Source organism: Rhinolophus ferrumequinum, chromosome 9 (assembly GCF_004115265.2).
Source record: "Rhinolophus ferrumequinum isolate MPI-CBG mRhiFer1 chromosome 9, mRhiFer1_v1.p, whole genome shotgun sequence".
In the NCBI taxonomy this organism is placed as follows: Eukaryota; Metazoa; Chordata; class Mammalia; order Chiroptera; family Rhinolophidae; genus Rhinolophus; species Rhinolophus ferrumequinum.
Window position 1 is genome coordinate 31141374 of NC_046292.1, and position 11787 is coordinate 31153160.

General features: G+C 40.5%; 1 pseudogene; it reads right to left on the bottom strand.

Annotated features, from left to right (window-relative positions):
• Positions 1-10732: 10732 nt before the first annotated feature.
• LOC117027674 (cytochrome c oxidase subunit 7B, mitochondrial-like) lies at positions 10733-10974 on the bottom strand (annotated as a pseudogene).
• Between the last annotated feature and the right edge of the window lie 813 nt (positions 10975-11787).

The window sequence follows — 11787 nt, forward strand, 5'->3', positions numbered from 1 at the left end:
GTCATCCCCACATCAAGTTTAAAAGGTAGGAATTATCTCCATTTTCTCGAACTAAGACTCAGGCTAAATAATTTGCCCAAGGTTATAGAACCAGTAAGTGATAGAACTTGAACTTCAGCCCAGGTTGGGCTGTCTCCAAAAATCTATGCTCTCACCTTGTGAACAATATGCATACATAGTCACATGGCACCCCCATAGATGTGATGTTTTATGTGCCAGACTGATAGTTTGAGTGAAACTATGATTGGGTGTGTATGGCCGTTGAAATTCTCCAGCTTCATAGTTATAAAACAGTTTGAATTGGTTTTGAGCACAATAAAGTTGGTGTTTGACTATTGGGACTTTTTGTGTAGCCGTCGTGTGGTTTTATGATTGCATTGTGTGAGTATAACCATGGTTGGGCTTGTCATTTACGTTGTGTGAAATTAGCCATGGCAAAGTATGTGGCTCATCAGCATGGGTGTGTGTGTGTGTGTGTGTGTGTGTGTGTGTGTGTTGTGCAGGGGTGTGTGGCTAGTGGGACTGTATGGGGGAAGGTGACAGAGGGCCCTGAGTTCCCAGCACCACTTGCCTTTGCAGTCCCAGGACTGTGTCTGCTCACCATGACACACATGATGGATTGCTTCACATGCTGAAGAACTCCCATGGGCCTTCTCCGTCCCTCTTTCTCCCCTCTCCCACCTCTTTTTTTTTTTTTTTTTTTTTTTTTTTTTTTGTGGAAGTAAAGCAAATAGTACCACAAATGGAGTCGGTTTTCATTTTTTTTCCATGGGATATTTGTGAAAGCATTTTACAAACCTTTGAGTGATATCTCAAAGAAAAAAAGAAAGTCATTTAAAAAGGAAAGTAAATATGGCTATTTTAATTCTTTAATTTGAATGTGAGTATTGGTTCTCATTCGTTCTCAAGGTGGTGTTTACAGATTCTGGGGGTCTCCAGGACCCTTACAGGAGATCCACAAAGCAAAAACCATTTTCATAGTAATACTAAATTGTTACTCGCCAAGTTACTTGTGCTGATGATGCAAGAGAAGCAGTGGGTAAGGCTGCTGACACCCAAGTAGGAATCAAGGCGTGGCTCCCAACTGAACTAGCAATCCTTGTATTCGTCTCTGCCAGGATGTGTGCACAGTTAAAAAAACAAAAAAACCCTCCAAAAACAAAACCAAAAAACAGCCCATTTCACTTAGAAATGTCCTTGATGAAGCAGTAAAATTATTAATTTTATTAACTTTCAACTCTTGAATACATGTCTTTAATATTTTGTGTGACAAATGAGAAGTATATATAAAGCGTGTGTGCTGCATACTTAAGTGTGATTGTTATCTCAAGGAAAAGTATTTACATGGTTGAGTTGTGAGCTGAAAGTTACTTTTCTCACTGAATGATAATTTTACTTAAAAGAATGAATGACAAAAAGTAGTTATTCAGAACTGGATTTTCTGGAAAGTGAATGAAGTGAGCCTGTCACTCTAAGGAAAAAAAATGTTTGTTGCCAATGATGAAATTAGAGCTTTCAAGTGAAGATTAGAATTTGGAAAACTTTTATCTGCTACCATGAGTTTGAAAACTTCCCAAATTTGTTGAGATTGGTAACAACATTAATGAATGTGTGGGTTTGTTTTTTCTCCATTATTAAATGAAATGGTTCACTATTTGGAAGATTGCATAACTCAGTGAATCAATATTTCTCAGTGCACCAAATAACTAATGCATGATATTATAAAAATCATGCATGAATAAAAGATCCATTCAAAGGGCATGACTGAGCAATAGATTTTAATGTAACAGAATATGGAAAATTCACTTATACAGTTTCAGATTCCACACTGCAACTAACCTTTAAGAAACTACACCTGTCAAGTTTTGGTATATTATCAAAGATGAATATTCACAATTAACTGAGAAGGCTATTAAAATGCTTCTTCCTTTCCCAACTACATGCATTGTGAGGCTGAGTTTCCTTCACATATTTCAACCAAAACCTCATATGGCAAAAGACTGAATGCAGAAGTGGATATGAGAATCTAACTGTCTTCTATTAAGCCAGACATTAAAGAGATTTACAAAAGTGTAAAACAACGCCACTGTCCTCACTAAAGCTTTTGTTTTGGAAAATACGTAGCTATTTTTCATGTGTTTTTTTTTTCTGTTAACATAATACATTTATATTGTTATTTTGAATTAATACATATTTTAAATTTCAGTTTTAATTTCAAATACAATGAACATCAATAGATAAAACCCACTTAAATAAAACTTTTTGGGTCCTCAATTGTTTTTAAAAGTGTTAAAGGGGTTCTGAGATAAAAAAAAGTTTGAGAACCACTGAATTAGAATTTTATTTTTTCAAAAAGACAACAAAAATGCATTATAAACATTAAACTTGCTAAGAGACTAGATCTTAATTGTTCTTACCACCACCAGATAGATGTGTTAGCTAACACTACAGTGGCAATCATATTGCTATATAAATGTATGAAATCAATATTTTGCTCATTTTAAACTTACACAATGTTATATATCAATTATATCTCAATTTTTAAAAAGCGTTTACTTTTTTTTGTCCTGGCCCTTTGTTATTATTAAGGTACTATTGGCTAATAAGTTTGTTTTACTGCTTACATTAGAATGCATATAAGCTACAGGTTTTCAGCCAGTTCCTCGAGAGGCTGCAGGCATTCTCTCTCCCTTGTGGAATGTGTATGTTGTCACCTTTTCCTGTTGAGCCTAGCCTTCCCTAATAAGAAGAAAAATTGATCCTTCAGTAGTTACCACCTCCAGGACTGATAACATCGCTGGCTGGCTGGGCTCTACACAATTACTGGTGTTCTTGCTTCATTTCATTTCTTCTGTTTCTAAGCACACTTGTAAAAAAAAAAAAAAAAGCTATTATTTATTGAGTACATTCTGTGTCAAGAACTTTACATTCGTTTACTCATTTAATCCTCACAATGACTCTACAAGCTGGATACTATTTTGTAGATAAGAAAACTCAACCCCAGAGAGGTTAAGAGAAACCTCTAGAACTGTAACTGACCTTAAATGCCTTTTAATTTATACATTCAAAAAGTTATTTATCTAAAGTTTGGTACTGTAACAGTTGTTTTTAGTAACAAGTTACCATTAAAAGGAAACACCAGCACAAGTCCTCACCAGAGCCCCACCTGAGCCCTCACATTTGGGCCCTTGCCCCTGAACCCCCACTGAAGCCCAAGTCATGTTTCGGTCATGTCTGCCCCAAACCTGAACGCTTGCATGGTGTGTTGCCTGGATTTTTTCCGAGAACCTTTATGCTAAACCTTCACATCCCATCCTCCCCACTGGAACCTCTCTGAGCCTTTACCTGGGGCAACATGCGTGAGATCCCCACCTGAGCTTACATACCTGAGCCCCTTGATCAGCCCTCACACCAGAACCCTGCACTTTAGCATTGAGCTACAGGGGGATTCAGACTCTGAGAGCCCCTCTCAGGGAGCAGCTGAGGACCAGGAGCCTGGAGGGTGAGGGCAGTGGGTGGAGATGGGCGTGAGCTGAGAGAAGCAGGAGTGGAGATGAACCGTGGGCTTTTAGCTCCCCTCCTCCATGGTCAGGAATGTTCCCAGACAGTGCTAACCTCTCACCCCAACCCGCCTCAGCTCAAGGATCCACTGTCCCCAGCACTCCCCACTTCAAGGACTAACAGCCGCTTCTGGAGCAACTGGGGCATCACCATGGCAACCAGGCCAGGCCATTGTGGGGGGAGGGCACTTTAAAGTCTTTTATTGCCCCCAAACATAGGCCTGATTCTCTCATATTGGTAATGCTCAGGTGTGTGTGTGTGTGTGTGTGTGTGTGTGTGTGTGTGTGTGTGTGTGTGTGTGTGTGCTCGTGCTCTGTGGATTAGGTCCAGAAGAGGAGGGACCATCCTCTTTCCACCATGTCTCTTAACTCAGAGATGTTTCTCTGGTCTCAGCCAGATCCTTCCTGAGACAATCTAATGGGAAATTAAAGCTCTCTGTCCAGGGAACCCCAAGCCGCCCCACCCAACACTCTAGATGCTGCTATGTGTCTCTTGCCTCCTCCTGGCATGCAGGTAGCAGGGCTAGAGGGGAGGCTGGGAGGGTATGACCTCTTGCTCCCGCTATCCCCCACCCCACGTGGTGTATCAGGAATGAGATTTTATCGGTGCACTGCCTGATGGAGTAATACAAGAGTGAACGTGGTGGTGAGGCTGCTTAGGGCTTGGTGACTGAGACGCCTCGTGTGGGTGATTAGCTGTCACGCTGGGTCTAAGCTCCTTACCCTCAGAATCTAGCCTCCCATCCACAGGGATAATGGTGGGGGAGGGAACTTGTGGGTCCGCAGTGACCCATTTAGCATAACCAGCTGTGGCCTTGTGGGGAGTCAGGCCTTTTTTTTAAAAGATTTTATTGGGGAAGGGGAACAGGACTTTATTGGGGAACAGTGTGTACTTCCAGGCCTTTTTTCAAAGTCAAGTTGTTGTCCTTTCAATCTTAGTTGTGGAGGGCGCAGCTCAGCTCCAGGTCCAGTTGCCATTGTTAGTTGCAGGGGGCACAGCCCACCATCCCTTGCGGGAGTCAAACCGACAACCCTGTGTTTGAGAGGACACACTCCAAACAATTGAGCCATCCAGGAGCTCAGCGGCAGCTCAGCTCCAGGTCCAGTGGCTGTTTCTAGTTGCAAGGGGGCACAGCCCACCATCCCTTGTGGGACTCGAGGAATTGAACCGGCAGCCTTGTGGTTGAGAGCCCACTGGCCCATGTGGGAATCGAAACGGCAGCCTTCGGAGTTAGGAGCACGGAGCTCCAACAGCCTGAGCCCCCAGGCCGGCCCAAGGCCTCTTTTTGTCTCTGTCTCTGAGTCTCTGCTTCTGTGGGTCTCTCTGTCCCTCCCTGCCTTGCGTTGTGCATCTTTGTTTCTGTCTCCTTGTCTCTGTGTGTTTTTTGTGACTTGTCTCTGTGAAGAGCTCTGTGGCCCTGACTCCGTGAAACTGTGGTTGGTGACATAGGGTATGGACCACTGGGTAATGGGTTACGCAGATCTCAATGACAGCACTGTGGTAACAGGAGGTCTTGGGGCACAGACTCGTAGGTGACATGGGGTTGTAGACAACACGGAGTCTAGGTGGCTGTGCATTGTGGGTGATCCAGGGTTTGAGGAACACTGGGTTATTTGTATTTGACACACAGATTGGGTGACCCTGAGTTGTGGCTAACATAGGATCTGAGTAACTCAATCATAGCCATTCAGAATTTGGGAGGCAGGAGAGCGGCAGTAGTGCTTCTCAATTGGCGGCAGTTTTGCCTCTCACCCCCTGGGGACATTTGGCTATGTCTGCAGACATGTTTGGTTGTCATGACTGGGGGGAAGGTGTGCTATTAGCATCTAGTGGGGACAGGCCAGGATGCGGCTCACAGGACAGTCCCCACAACAAAGAATTAGCTGGCCCAAATGTAGAGTGCCGACCCTGAAGCTAGACTGCCCAGGTGGAAATCCCGACTCTTGCATTCTGCAACCTTGGGCAAATTTTCTCATCTCTAACACAGAGCACTCAACACCCTACTAAGGTTGTTGGGATAACTGAGTCGCTACTTGTATAGTGTTTAGAATAGTGCCTGACACATAATAAGTGCTGTTTATTGACTCCTCTCTGGACAGGAGAACCGTAGAGCTAGATTCAGGGATTCAGACATTCTCTCCCTTTGTCCTTACAGCTACTGCAGGCAGGCTTCTTCCATTACACGAAACCACATGGCCAAAAGCAGCTCCAAAAGGCTTCCATCATGCAGGGCTTACTGATATCAGAGGACAAGACATAAACTTTTCCCTTGTAAATTCAGAAGGCTGGCTCTGATTGGCTCAGCTTTGGTCATGTGATCACCCGTGGTTTTGCAGGGCAACACGAGTGAGATCGGAATCATCTGATTGGGGAAGGAAATTTTTTTCTGCAGGAGAGAGAGTGCTGTTACCAAGGAGGGAAGGGCAGCTGAGTAGGCCAAGATGACACATACCCCTTCACCAGTTGTGGGTGAACCTGAGTTGACACAGTGTCTGATCCATAAGGATATGGATGACATCGTGGTACACAGTGGTTTCTGTGAGCTAATCTGTTTATTATTATTATTATTATTATTATTATTATCATTATTATTATTTTCAATTACAGTTGACATTAAATATTATTTTATATTGGTTTCAGGTGTACATAGTGGTTAGACATTTATGTAATTTATGCAGTGTTCCTCCCGATTAGTCTAGTACCCACCTGGCACTATACACAGTTGCTGCCACATTATTGACTATATTCTCTATGCTACACTTTACATCTCTGTGACTATATTGTAACTACCTAATCTGTCTTAACATCTCAGAAATATTCAAGTCTGTTGACTACTCTCCTTCTTATCACACTTTTTTCTCTAGCTTTTTTGACAACATAGGCTCTTGATTTAATTCCTTTCCCTCTGGTAGCAACTTCTCAGTCTCCTTTGCTGTTTTCCTCTCTCCTACCAAGCCTGGTAGTGGTGGAAGTGCTCAAAGCTCAACACCAGTCTCTCTTCTCTTTCTCAGCTCTTCTTAAATGGCTCATCATGATGTCTCATCAGAAACTTTAAATTGGCATTATGGGAGTATTTACACCACAGAATATGAAAATGCTACAAATCAGAGTTTCTTGTTTTTCTTGGAGACACAATAGTTACACAGTTACCAGCACACCATTGCTCAATACCATTGTCACGAAAACATGGTTTTATTCAGATTTTGTCTTTATCCTAACAACCCTATGTCACTCAAATCCTTTATCAACTATAACCTAATTTCGCATACAACCCAGTGGTGTCCTGCAACTATTTTAATCCCAATTTAATTAATCCTGAACCCATTTCCATCCAGAGTGTGCATCTCCCACAGTCATTTGCCATCCAATATTTTCTAGACTCTGTCATCAACAACACAGAATCACTCTTACCAAGTTGCATATAACCCAATGTCCTCACTAGCTAATGTGACACAGATTTGTGCCATCCAGACACTCCTTACGCAATTCATTGTCACCCAGTCCTGTTGTATGTAGAAAAGTTACTAATATTCCATTTAGGATGCACGTACCTTGGAATATAAGAAAAATAAAACAGATGTCGGTCTATGTATGAGGAATTTTTCACAAGATTTGGTAAGAGATAATAATAGCCAACACTTAGTGAGTACTTACTAGTACCAGATAAGTTCTAAGCACTTTATATATTATTAGGTTGCTACAAAAGTAATTGCGGTTTAAAAGGTTACAAATAATTGCAAAAACAAAAAGATTACAAATAATTGCAAAAGCCGTAATTACTTTTGCAGCAATCTAATAATTCATCATGTAAGTATATATTAACTCTTCTAATCTTTACAACAACCTTGTGGAGTAGATACTTACTTTCCTCTTTAAACAGGAAACCGATGCACAGAGGTTAAATAACTTGCCCAGGTCCACATGGCTAATAAATAGCAAACCCTGGATTTGATTCAAGGTAGTGTGGCCTAAAAACATGCCCTGTCAACGCCACCATCTTGAATATATTTATGTTTAGATATGTTGGTTTTGATTTTTAAATGTACAGTAATGCTGTATTAGTGAGCAAGGATTGGTCATAGAAACGTTTTCATTACAAAAGTTTGTTCATTTTTGTTTTTGCTCAGATACAGCAGTTGTGCTAATAGCATTAAGTCACCCATTCCTCTGAGTGAGTTAACGATTTTTGATATAACAAACTTGGGAAGAGAAAGCAATAAAATCTGGTTCTGTGAAGAGTGGGGGTGTAGGAGGGAGGAGGAAGAGGCAGAGGAGGGAAGTGGCGGTGACCAGAACTAGTCTAGATAGGACCCAGCCTGGTCAGGAGATGGCACTACCATGGTTGACAAATCCTTTATGTTTGGATGATGACCCAAGACCCAACTCAGCCTTTTGACTTTTCCTTGGAGCATTGGCAAATATCCAGCACAGTCAGATCAACCTTACTAATAACACATCTGCCATCAGTCACATACATCTTGAGGAAAAGAATGCCTGGATCGTGAGACTATCTTGCCCCTGGGACCAAGGGCGCGAGACTAGGGGCATAGATAGGGGTGCTACTTCCTTCCTTATTCATGTCACCTATTTCCTCCTTAGGTGCTTAGTATGAGGAATAATAAGATAGAAAAATATGGGTGGCTTAGATAGGAAGAGGAAACTTCCCTTGGGAATCCAGAGAAGCCCTTCTACAACAAATTGCTGTCAGAGGTGGGGTTATAGTACCCTCTAGCGGCCACTTTTGGAATTTATGTAATATCAGATTTTGGATGGGGCAAAATTAATGTAGGCTAAATCCATCAAGGGCAAGGTTATTTACCAGGGGGTTGGCCTCAAAGTGTTTGGAAAACAAGCCCATAGGAGATCTCTCTCTGTGTGTGTGTGTGTGTGTGTGTGTGTGTGTGTGTGTGTGTGTGTCCTGGGAGCTGTATGGCTTCTCCTAACTTCATGCAAAAGTCAGGGAAATGGTTATAGAGGCCAAATGTGGGAGTAGCTGATGGCAATGGCCCAAAGATTTTGTTTAAAAACATAAGAAAACTGAAGGCTCTGGAGATAGGAACTTTCCCCCTCTCCTAAAGTAGACTGAGGTGATTTCGATACGAAGGCATAGCCAGTAACTTTCCAAGCAGAACTGGATGTGTGCCTGGTGATTCTGGATGTCCAGTTAAGCTGAGAAATGCTCTGATTCTACTGATTCCCTTAATTCACCCGGAGCAGATGGAGGACCAAGAAATATCATACCCACAGTGAAATAAAGCGACATGTTTGTCAGAATGGGGCAATAGAAGGTTTTTGAGGGGGAGGGAAGATAAAAGCAGATAAGTTAGAGGTGTCTTCTTAACGGTGAATGTTTTTGTCTTTAAATGTGTATTTAACACTTTCTCCTTCTAAGAAGGTACTATACTCTTTGTGTTTTGAGACTGAAACTTTTTTTGATATGGTTAGATTTAGAGCTAGTTAGTTAAAAATTAGCATTTGGGGATTTAGAAAATATTTTTGCTTGAATGGCTTCTCCTAAGTATGTAAATGAATTGTTTCATTGTGAGCCTAAATTTTTCTTGGTGAAATTGTCTTTGTGTTTGACTGGCCATGGTACAATTTAATAATAATTTAATTTATGAATACAGTAAGATTTACCTATAAACTAGAGACATTGAAAAGTTGACTTATTCTGATTATGATGTTAAGTTGTTTCATTTTGTGCAAATATACATATAAGCTTTTAATTGAAGTCACTCACACAAAAAAGTACATAAATCATAAATATATAGCTTAATATATCATTACAACTTGAACACATTAGTGTAAGCATAACTGTTTTAATCTGCTCATGCAGCTATAACAAAATACCGCAGACTGGGTAGCTCGTACTTCAGACATTTATTTCTCAGTTTTGGAGGCTGGGCAGTCCAAAATCAAGGTGCTGGCAGATTCAGTTCTTAGTGAGGGCACTCTTTTTGGCTTGCCTTCCTGATGCGTCTACACATGGTGGAGAGGGAAGGGGGAGGGAAAGCTCTCTGGTCTTTTCTTGTAACGGCACTAATCTCATCATGAGGACCTCATTCTCATGACGTCATCAAACTTAATTACCCACCAAAGACCGCATCTCCTAATACAATTACATTGGGGGTTAGAGCTTCAACATACGAACTTTAGGGGATGCAAACATTCAGTCCATACAAGCAACCATTCCATAAAAATGCCTCCTGTCACTACCCTCTCTATTCTTCCCAAGGCAATCACTATCCTGACTTCTAACCTCATGTAATAGTTTTGCCAGTTTCTGAATTTTATATCGTTAGAATTATATGGTATACACTCTTCTGTATTTGAGATCCATCTATGTAGTTATGTGTAGCAGCAACTTGTTCATTTCCATTGCTGTATAGTGTTCCATTGCATGAATACACGATCATTTATCCATTCTAGTTTTTTCAGTTTTTGACTATTCTAAATAATGTAAATCTTTTTTTATCATTCTCATCCTCAAAAATATTTAATGGATCTCCATTCTTTTTTAAAATAAATCTTTTGATGCACATATAGGAGTGGAATTGCTATTTCCCAGCATATGTATATGTTCAACTTTAATACCTAGAGAGCATCAAATGGTTTTATAAAGAGGTTGTACCAATTTACATTCCTACCAGCAATGTGTGAGAGTTCAGCCATAGTAAAAGTATTCACTCCACAGCAACAGGCAATGTCTACAAATCAGGGTTTCTTTCTCAGTTGTTAAATCGTTAGTTACCAGCGTACCGCTGTCAATACCCATTATCACAAAGATTCTACATGCTTTCCAATACGTGGTATTGTCGGTATCCCCTCCCCACAAAGGAAATGATCAACACATTTTTTGATCGAGGGTGCCCAGTTAGCTCAGTTGGTTAGAGCATGGTGCTAATAACACCAAGGTTGCTGGTTTGATCCCCACATGGGCCACTGTGAGCTGTGCCCTCCTTAAAAAAAAAAAAAAAAAAAGGTAATAATAATGTTTTTTAAAAAGCATTTTTTTTTAAAAAAAGTTTTTTGATCAAAAACCATTTTTTAAGGTTTCAAATACACTTTATTTCTTCAATCATGTTGTATTTTAATGGGCACATAGTGCTTTTACTTGGCATCAATTATGAGTTGGTTTTGAAACAATTCAGTATTACACTAGCTGGGATGATTACTGATCACTCCATTCCTTTGGGGTGACTCTGCCAACAGGTAACAGGTTCCATTCTATTCCAATTTGTGTTGCTATATATGTCCACATAGCAACACAGAAAGTGGCTCCACTAGCTAATACAGCATTACCATATTTGTCATGGAAATCAGGTGTTCATTTCTGGTGAATCTGCCTTGCCATTGTTTGCTGAATTCTTTGAGCCGGAGACAACTTAGTGCATTTTTGGCTAAGGAAAACATCGAGAAGCTGAAGCCTGAAGACAGAGCTGCGGCAAATGCAGTGGCTGGCTTGTTGGAACTTCTCGTCAAATACCTGATCAAAATTTTAACTGAATGTATTTTTAACTCTAATGTAAGACAGAATTTAGAGAGATTGTTTTATTTTATTAAGATCAAATATACAAGTAGTCAGACATCTCTTATTTTATACACACCTATACCCTTGAAATTTAAAAGTGATAACATTATTTTTCAGTCCTTTAAAAATCATATATTTTAATGTCAAAGATGAGGAAAACCAGGACAATCTTACACTGTTGGTGAGAATGTAAGTTGGTACAATCACTTTGGAAAACTGAACATACATACACTCCATCACCAGCAAATATACTCCTGGATTTATACCCAACAGAAATGATTGCCTCTGTCTGCCAGAAGGCATGGACGAGAATGTGCATGACAGCTTTATTCATGATAACCTGTACGGGAAACAACCGAAATGTCCATCAACAGCAGAATGGGTAAATACATTGCTATGTAGTCATACAATGGAACATTACGCAGCAATAAAAAAGAACAAAGTATGGATAATACGGTAGTCTCCCCTTATCCATGGGCATATGTTCCAAGGACCCCCAGTGGGTGCCTGAGACCACGGTAGTACTAAACTCTATATATCCTATGTTTTTTCCTATATGTACATACCTATTATAAAGTTTAATTTATAAATTAGGCACAGTAAGAGATTAACAACTAACAATAATATAAAACAATTATAACAATATATTATAATAAAAGTTATGTGGGCTGGCCCGGTGGCTGGGGTGGTTGGAG